Source organism: Alligator sinensis, unplaced genomic scaffold (genome assembly GCF_000455745.1).
Source record: "Alligator sinensis unplaced genomic scaffold, ASM45574v1 scaffold1012_1, whole genome shotgun sequence".
Taxonomy (NCBI): Eukaryota; Metazoa; Chordata; order Crocodylia; family Alligatoridae; genus Alligator; species Alligator sinensis.
Window position 1 is genome coordinate 1,261,555 of NW_005842104.1, and position 10,149 is coordinate 1,271,703.

Here is a 10,149-nt window from a genome sequence, read left to right on the forward strand (position 1 = left end):
CCAGGGACTGAAGGTGAAAGGTGTGCATGAAGAGTGATTGTTCCTTAAGGACACAATCCTTGAAGCAGAAAGCCCATTCCCATGTGAAGAAAAGGTAGCAAAGGGGTGGGAAACCCTTTTGGCTAAACAGGGAAATCACAGCCCTCTTAAGAAAGAAAAAAAGAGGCTTATGAACAATGGGAGTTCAAGGCAGGCCCCAAGGACTATATAACTATACAACAACAGCTCGCACTTGTAGGGAACAGATTAGAAAGACTAAAGCAGTGATTGAACTTAAATTAGCAACGGGAATCAAGGACAACAAGAAGTCCTTCTTTACGTATGCAGGGAACAAGAGGAAAACAAATGGTAGTGTGGGGCTATTGCTCAGCAACTCATGATAGCTGGTTACCAGCACTCAGGAGAAAACTGAACTCCTGAATGACTACTTTGCCTTGATATTTCACTGGGACAAGGGGAAAATCATGCCGGGTAGGGTGCAGAATGAGCAGGGTAGGAATGACTGCCTTCCTACTACTGCTGTAGAACTGGTGTGTGATCAATGAAAAAAAAGTTAGGCATACTTAAGTCAGCAGGACTGGATGAACCTCAAACAACCCCCTACACACCTATAGGCTTGGTGGTGCCAAATTGACCAACACCATGAATGAAAGGGACCTGGGGGTAATAATAGACCACACTATGAATATGAGCTAGCAATGTGATGCTTTAGCCAGTCGGGCAAAAAATACTCTGGCATGCATCAATTGATGCATCTTCAGCAAAACCAAGGAAGTGATTCTTCTGCTTTACTCAGAATTGGTGAGGCTGCAGCTGGAGTACTGTGTCAATTCTGGGCACTGCACTTCAACAAGGATGTGGAAAAGCTTGAGAAAGTCCAGAGAAGAGCCACCCATATGATCAAAGACTTGCAAAGCAAGCCATACGAGGAAAGGCTGAGGGACTTGGACCTCTTCAGCCTAAAAAAAGAGGCGGCTGAGAGGGGACTTGGTAGCAGCTTATCGCTACATTAGGGGAGTACATCAAATGCTCAGTGAACAGCTGTTCACCAGAGCACTCTTGGGGAAAACCAGGAGTAGTGGCCACAAACTCCTGGAAGATCATTTCAGAATCAACATTACGAAAAACTTCACAGTCAGGGTGTCCAGACTATGGAATAAGCTCTCTGGAAATCTTCAAGAGGAGAATGGATAGTCACCTTGCTGGGGTCACCTGACCCCAGTTTCTTTCCTGCCTGGTGCAGGGGGCTGGACTTGATGATCTTCTGAGGTCCGTTCCAGCCTTACAATCTATGAATCTAGTTGAAAATAAACAAATAGTAGAAATTAAGTGTGTATAAAAGAAAGTTCCCTGCCTATTTTGTTTAAAGTATCATTGTGAAGGGTTTTTATGTTCATGTTGCTTCTTGTTGGGTACATGGTCTACATGAATTAATAATGTCGACATGCCTAAATAAGAATATTTTTATATTTTAAGACAAAAACAAGCAACTGAAGAGTTGATGTATTAATTTTACCCTACTGTCCTAGATAACAAAATTGATATTATAGTTTTTAGAATATTGCTGAACATATAATACCTATAGCATTTCCCAATCATTCCATTATTAGAATGAAATTCAGTGTTGATAGTGTTTCATGTTCCCAGACTAATGAAACACCACTTTGAAGGTCCCATGGAGAGGAAGATTTCACAGCTATGGGAGGCTATTACACATGGGAAGCTACTTCAGTGTAACATACCTTGATTCTAGGAAATATTATTTCTCGATACATGGTATGAAATGAAGAAAATTAAAATTTGGGTCATGATTCCTAACTAGTTCCCTTTGTTCAACTCTAGAATGCAGGTCTGTGCCTCTAATGGCAGGTCTATGTCACTTCTGCAATACTCTTGAGAGTGCCACCAAGAAGCATTCCTCATCACCCACTTGCTTCTTTTCCACATATCCCAAACCTGAAAATGAGTGAAGTCACAGTGAGGGTGCCCTACTATTACTCTCACACAGACTGGAGAAGGATATCAAGACTGTTGGGGAAAATGCCCTCAGGGAAACCTCACACTACATTTTCAGGTAGTGATGCCAAAAAGAAAAGGAGCGGGTAGATGCAGCATGTGTCTTAATGCCAATTTCAGGAGTGTAATGGAGTAGTGGGGATGTGTGCTAGGAGGTACAAGTGGAAGGAAGTTGAGTAGCCAAGGAGGCTTCAAGTCTGGGCACTGAAAAGATCCCAGCATAACTTAGGCATCCCTGGAGCCTATTTAAATGACTGCAGCCTCCCCAGGCTGCCTGGTAAATTGCATCACTTATACAACTTCATCATCATTATTTGATGTAGCCTCAATCTTGCCTGTCCTGCCTTGCACTGAATACTGCTGACTTACAGTGGGGGTCCTTGGTTGGTCTTCTCAGCTTGGGACATAAGTTACACATAAACTGGCTTAAGTGATCAGAAACTGGTTTAAACCTGTAACAGAACAGAAGTTCAGTGCACATAAACCACTTTCAAAATGGTTTAAGATAAACCTGGCTGGATGCAGTATCAGGCTTAACTCATTTAGGTAAAACAGGTTTATGGAACTTCCATCCCAGCTCCCTCCTGGTCCAAGTTAACTCACAGTCCCCCAGCATCCCAGAATGCTTTGCAGCCCTGGGCTATGCTGCCTGCTTCAGTGGAGCAGGGACTGCCTTGCCCCTCTGCTCCTTAGCCTGCTTCCTGCCTGTGTCCATCAGCCCATAGGAACAGGAGGCAGGGGAACAGACCCCCAGTCCACCCTCACCAGGCCTTCTGCCTTGGGAGCTTTCCCCCCGCCCCAGCCCAGGGTCCCCCAGCCCAAGGCAGCCTCAGGGAGCTGGGAGGAATTCTTTCCCTCCCAAATGCTCAGCCTCTGTAAGTCTCAAGCACCTTCAGGCAGTACAGAAAAATTCTCCTGCTTCTCCACACCCAGTTTTGCCTTAGCTGCTGTGAGTGTTCATTCAGCAGCCAGCAGCAATTGGTGACCACCTGCAGACATCGCCGATGGTGTCGGTAGTGAGGGGTGGCGAGTGGCAACTGCCTGCAGGTACTTCTCTCAGGGGATGCACTGCCAATCACAGGGGGTCCATGTGCACCCCCTATGTGTCGCCAATGCACTGGGATATCCCTGAGACTTGCAGCACCTAGGCAAGGGGTTGAGGAGGGGAAGAATTCCCTTCAGCTCCCTGGGGCTGCCTCGGGCTGGAGGACCCTGGGTTGGGGTGGAGGCTTCCCAGTGCCACCATGCTGGGCTGCATGGGCAGGCACCCAGGCTAGAGAACTGCTTCTTCCTCCCTCCTGAGGCAGCTGCTGAAGCAATCAGCAGCTGAGAAGAGGGATTGGGTTGGGGGGAATTCCCCATAGCTCTCCAGGGCTGCCTGGGCTGGGGAAAAACTTCCTGAGGGGGAGGCTCCCCCAACACCAGACCCTGGACAGGGGTCTCCTTACCCCCTGTTGGGGGGATAGCAGGGACTTGGGGACACTTGGCTGTGCTAGCAGGCTACAGGCTGGGAGATGTGCTATAGCATCCCCTGCCTACCGGCCTGGGTCAGTGCAGGCCTTCCCCCACCTTTCCCAATTGAGAACTAAATGTCAGTACAGTTGATTATCAGTTCAACCTATCCAGCTTAGAGGAAGCTGCTTAGATTGAATTGATTCAGCCTCAGGCTTTCTGACTGTCTGTACTTAGTCCTCTAGTGAAGGGCCAGAAACCACCTGGAGTCTCATAAGCCTGTTGGTACACTACTGTCTGTAGCCAACAGCACACAAAGCAGTGAGTTGATCTTGTCACTTTAATTACCTTTGGCTCCCCAAACTCAGAACTTGGCCAGGTTAAATAGGAACAGCTCCTGACAGAAATGCAGAGCAAGGTTCAAACACCTGCCTTGAGATCTACAGCGATATACTTTGATCCACATAACCGCTCTCCATGTATAGAACAACCATATTATTTTCTCAGTGATCCAACCTTGAATTTATCACTTTGTGAACACAAAAATCCATTTTCCTGTCTAGACTGAATACCATAACAGACTCACCCCCCATCTTCTAGGGTAGAAAACAGTAATGTATCAAAACAGCCTAATAAAAACAATTAAGGCAAACAAAATTACATTGAAGGTAAATCTATTTTCATGCAGTTTGGCTGGTCTAAGACCTAATGGACAAAGTACTAGCATTTTTCTAAAGCTTTCAGGTTTTTTTGAGGTGGACAAGTTTCTCAGGAGGCTGCTTCAGAAGACTTTCCTAGATGCCATTTCATCTTCTCAAGGATTTAAGATTAAAATGAGTAACTTTTCAATTTTATCAGATGATCTTTGAATAAAAAAAAAATAAGATATTTAATCAGGGGATTTGGAAAGAAGGGCATAAATTCATACACTAGTATCAGATGATCATCAAATTGAAATTAGTTCTACAATTACTAAAGTTAAGGAACAGTGTCAGTCATTAGCCCTTAAAGTCAACTTCCTACCAGATCTGATTAATATAGTGACTAATGATAATGTATTACTTAATTTTAAAGGTGAATCCTTGGAGAGTAACCTTAAAGAGGAATTTGAGTGTTCCCTGATTACATGATTTAACTCGGGGAACTGACTCCAAATCATGTGAGAATATATAATTACAAGAGTTTTCATAATCAAGTTCAGATTGATTGGAAGTTAAGATTGATTCAGTTGATAGCATTTCTCTTTCCTATACTAGTATGAATTTAACTTTGGCTGGGACAAGGCTGGGTGTAGGTCCATCTCCTGGTAAGAAGAGTACCAGCAGTGATCCTCTTGTTTCCATTTCATAAAGACTGTTAAGATACAAGTGTTTTAAAGTCTTAGATATTATTTTTGTCTAATATAGCTATGCTGGCCCACTTGTTCCATGCTATTTTTAAAAAAAGCATACCTTACTGAAATAGTTATTACTTCATTTTGTGATTAACTATTCTTTGGATTTCTCCCATCCAGCCAGCATCATTACTGACTAGACGTGAGGCTGTTCAGATCTGAGATCTGAATGGATTTCAGAACAAAGTGAGTCTAGCTGTCATGGGAATATAATCTGCAGATTAACTGTGCTAAAAAGTATTTCTTTTAATTGATTTAAATGCACTCTATTTTATCATCGTCAAGCACCTTCTTGTATTACAGGTCCAGAGAATGCTAATAGTGACATCTGTTTGCCCTGGTAAGCACACATCAAAAGATTCCTGAGGTGTACATTGTCTCTCCTCTATCCTTTTCAGTTACTCCCACCATTTATTTATTTCAGTCCTTAACACAGTGGGAGAATGTTTACAGAAGAGCTTAAGACAAATACTAAAAGAAATCATGTTTCTCTCTAACTTGTTAGTATTAGAAGTTAAATTCTAACATGCTCACCTTAAAAACTACCTTTTAGATTGAACACATTTTTACCTTTTCTTGTTTGTAAACCAAATAAGAATGATAAGAGTAATCGTTAGCTGCTGATATACACAGGGCATTATGCAAAATTTCAGGTACTATTTTAACATGAGTCACCTGGCCATGCTTGTTCATTCAGAGAAAGACAAAGAATCATTTTTCTTGAAGGCGAGACTAGTCTACTGCAGCTCTAGTTGCTGCAAATATATTCAAATACACCTCAACAAGTGTGAATACATTAAACCATCTCTCTACAAATATTCCAGCTGCACTCTCCAAAGAAAGGTTAAACACATGTGCTGTACTTTTTTCTTGAGGGAAACAGATGTCAGGAACTAGGTACCTTACTGTTGCCATAAATGACCTCTCTCTGAAACCTTTGTTTATTCCACACAATTTCTCACTTCCTTTCCATTCTCTCTTTGACATTAGTTTTTCTTTGAGTTCTGAATCTTAAGTTGCAATAACATGTTCTTGGTAAGTATAGCATGTTGCCATTAATAATAAAGTATGCCATTACTGGAAGGCAGAATCTTCCACTAACATATGAACAGCTGCTTAGCAGAGGAGGAGCTAAATTAGAAGGGATTTGGAATGCTGGATTACTGTCAAGTGCTTACAACATTTTAACAATACAGGCAAATGCTTACATTTTAAAAATACATTGCTTTGAACAACTTACAAAACGTACATTGTGTTTTACATTTGAATAACAATTTCCCGAATTTCAGATAGTCACTGGACTGCTTCCTAATGTTTTTTTTTTTTTTTTTTAAATTATAACAAAAATAAAGTCAAATCTCACAGGAAGTTTTCAGTTTAAACCTAACAAGATATAGAATAATGGCATGAAATTTCTATCAGAAACGATTCAGTTTTCAGCTAGATCACATAAACATAGTGCAAGTGAATAGAGAAAAGGAACATTTATTTCTATAGTTTTTCAAAAGAATCCAATTTATGATCATAAATATCCAAGTACTAGTCAATAATGTTAATTTTTTAAGCAAAACATTTAAAGGATGTTATTAGAACATCTTTTATCCATTAGAAGCCTGATACCAAGGCCCCTGGCATACATTTATTTAAGGCTGCCATAGGATCTGATTCCTGACTGCAAAACCATGCCCTTACCACTAGAAGGGAAGCCTGGGATTATGAGGCATAGAGAAATAAGAAGAGAAGGACAGTTAGATTAAGTTTTGAAAGTAGTTGAAAGCCAGATGCCTGCAGGTCTGGCCCTGGGAATGACAATCAGCTGATTGCTGGCTTGGATCCAGAGATTGCACTGGGGTCTCAAACTGGCCCTGGTGCAGTCTCTGGGCTGAAGCTTCCACACATTCAATTTAAGGCACCATAAAAATGTTCTATGTGTTTGTCATTATATAGGAAGTGTCTACACGTGCAATTAGTCATGATTAAATATTTCTGAGCATTAGCTTAATGTACAGTAATTGATTTTTGGCAGGTGTCTACATGTGCAGGAAACTAGCACTAAAAGTTAATGCCATGTCCCCCTGTGGCCACTGGACGAAGCTCCAGCCTCCGGACCCAGCTGCCAGCACTTGGCAGCCACCTTTAAAACACAGTCCCGCTCTGTGCAGTCTGGGCATCCTGTTAAAAGAAGCAGCGTGGCATGGGCCCAGGCAGCATGCGCCGCTCTGCTCCTGCCCCAGCTGCACTTCTCAGCCATGGCTGCCCCAGCCTCTGGCCCTGGCACCCAGGAACAGGGTCCCCTGATCCTCCTGGCTGCCTCATAGATGTTAGGGTCGGAAGGGACCTCAATAGATCATCGAGTCCGACCCCCCGCACAGGCAGGAAAGAGGGCTGGGCTTAGATGACCCTAGCTAGATGCCCATCTAACCTCCTCCTGAAGACCCCCAGGGTAGGGGAGAGCACCACCTCCCTTGGGAGCCCATTCCAGACTTTGGCCACTCGAACTGTGAAGAAGTTCTTCCTAATGTCCAATCTAAATCTGCTCTCTGCTAGCTTATGGCCATTATTTCTTGTAACTCCCAGAACACACACATGGTTGAAAGAAAAAGCCTTATTCCCCTCACAATGCCCACCCCTCCCTTCCCCTTCTCCCCTCAACACAGAACCCCTTGTCCCCTCTACAATAAACACAGCCCCTCCATCATCCTCCCCACCCTCCTACAATAAAAAAAAGTATGCTTCCAAATATGCAAACTATATACAAGATTCTCAGTCTTTTATTGACCCACAGTGGGGGGGGCTGTGGGATGGACCAGCACCCCAGCTTTGGGCCATCCCCCCTGTGGGTCCAGGGGCTGCGGTGACTGCAGCAGGCTTATCCCCAGGCAATGGCAGCTGGTGCTGCTCCAGGGTGGGTGGCTCCTCTTCTGGCTGCCCAAGGGCAGCACCAGTGTCCCCCTGCGGTGTTGTACCTAGCATCTCTGGGTCCTTGGGTGCATGCAGCAGGGCTGGGCCCTGCAAGGTAGCAGGGGATCCCAGGCAGGGGCCAGCTGCTGGGAGGCCTGTAGGGCTGGGAATGGGGCCCAAGTAGTGCGGGGCATGGATGCAACCTCCAGGCCCAGGACAGTGTCCAGGACCCAATGCTCAGTGTCCACTGCCCCACACTTAATGGCAATCTGCTAATGCAGAAGCTGCAGGAGCTCCCACTTCAGGGTCAGAAGCTCAGGCAACCTCCTCCGGCTGCAACTCCTACCCCTCGGCCAGTTCCACCAGCCACTGGAGCAGGTGGGTCTGATTGTGTGCCCACTGCTGGCATAGCCAGCACATGTGGTGGGCTCCAGCACTGGGTGGAGGCAACCTAGAGCCCACATCCTTGCTGGGGCCAGTGGGCTCTTCCCCACATCCACATGTTGGTCTCGCAGAGCCAAGAAACAGAAGACTTTTGTGAGAGTTTCCAATATTTCAAAGATAAGATGCTCTGTACCAGGGGCTATGTGTTGCCCAGCCTCAGATCAGGAGTTGGACATGCACAGGTGCCCAAAAACCATGCTAAGTCAGGCCAGGCAGACCCAGGCCCAGGCAGCTGCTGGCCGAGGCCCCCATCCCTGCATGCTCCCCTGGGGCCAGTGGGCTGGTGGGTGCTGAATGAAGGCAGCCTGCCTCCCCGTCCCATCTCCAGGGTGGTACAGGTTAGACTCCTGGCAGCACCTGCAGCCATGCCTCTAGACCCTGTTGCCCCCCCCACCCGTAGGCCAAGCATTCCACTGCTCTGTCGCCCAGTCCATTGCGCCTGGGCTTGGGGTAAATGGGGCTCCTAGACAACCGGGGCTCATGGTTGGCTGTACCCCCACCTCCCTGCTGGGGGCCACTCTATGGAGGTGTCCCAGGGTTCTGCCTCCCCAAGCTGTGCCCCTGCTTTGTGTGTCTTAGGCAGTGCATGATGACCTGTTTGCATGGGTCGATGGGTACCCAAGCCACTATGCCCTGCTGCTGATGATCCTCCTGGTGCCCTGGGCACACCTGCACTCCTGGTTCAGGTCCCTGAGCTACAATGGTGCAGGGGCAAACCCAACTTGCCCTGTAACCTCTGCTGCCACCTAGAGGGCTACCTTTGGCAACACTACACATCTCTGCCCCCTGCTGCTGAGGAGGACATTGCCACTAACACTGATATCTTTCTTGGGGTGTAAAAGGCCCATGCGAACCCAGCTGCATGGGCGTGGGCTACTCAAAGTTTGGCAATGTGTTCTGCCTCTCTGTATGATGTGTTGGGGGGTGGGGGTGGGAGAATGGACCTGGGGCCAGGGGAGTGCAGGCGAGCCAGGTGGGGAGGTGGGGCTGGGAGGACCCTGCCCCCAGTGCAGAACTTACCATGTGGCCGGGGCTGGTAGCTCAGTGCAGGCCTCCCATAAACGATGGCAAACGGCTGTGCCCAGTACCCTCAGCCTGTGGTAAGCGGCAGGCTGGTGGCTGGCCAGGGTCCCACCCCCAGAAGGAGCTGGCAGTGCTGGTGACATGGTTGGCTGGTCCTCAGTGGTGGGGTCTGGGGCTGTAGAGCTCTTGAGGCAGCTGCTGGTCTGGGCTCCCTGAGCTGCCAGTGGATGCAGCAGTCAGGAAGGTGGATGAGGCAGGGCCCTGGGGTACACTGCAGAGGCAGCCTGAACACTGGAGGTATTAGGGCAGGTCAGGGGCTTGGGCTGGGCAGGGAGTGCAGCAGGTTGGAGCCCTTTATAACACTCACCTGTGGCCAAGCAACAGCTCTGGCTAGGGGACAGGACTGGCACAGACTGTCTGTGCCCTGTTCAGGGGGATTACGCAGGGCCTGTAGTGTTCCTGTGCAGATGACAGGTTCTCTCAAGCTACCTCTGCAGTGTACCCCAGGGCACAAAATGGCTGCTGGCTTTTATAGCCCACAGCTAGCAGCTCCCAGAAAGGCAACCCAGCCCCAAAGCAGGAGAAGCTCCCAGCCAGGAGCCCTGGGACTGGCCTCAGGCCAGCCCCCTAGTGTCATGGCAGACCCGGCACTAAACGCGACACTAACACATGTATTAATATGCAGTAACTAATCACAAGTACAATTAGCATAGTTTATAGATGCAGACACAAGCTCATACTGCGCAGGGAACTAGGCTAAGGCATATTAAGGCACCTTGTGTAGATGCATCCATGGTGTCTCAACTGGTTGTAAACATTGCACCCTTATCATTTATGCCACAATTAGCACATTAATTGCAGCATAAAAGTAGTGTGTGTGTGTGTGTGTGTGTGTGTGTGTGTGTGTGTGTGGGGGGGGG

The 10,149-nt window shown here is 47.0% G+C and overlaps 1 protein-coding gene across 2 annotated transcripts in view; it reads right to left on the minus strand.

Annotated features, from left to right (window-relative positions):
• Positions 1–10,149, minus strand: part of MCPH1 (microcephalin 1) — a 206,897-nt gene that overhangs the window by 47,240 nt on the left and 149,508 nt on the right. The gene's annotated exons all lie outside the window — the stretch shown is intronic.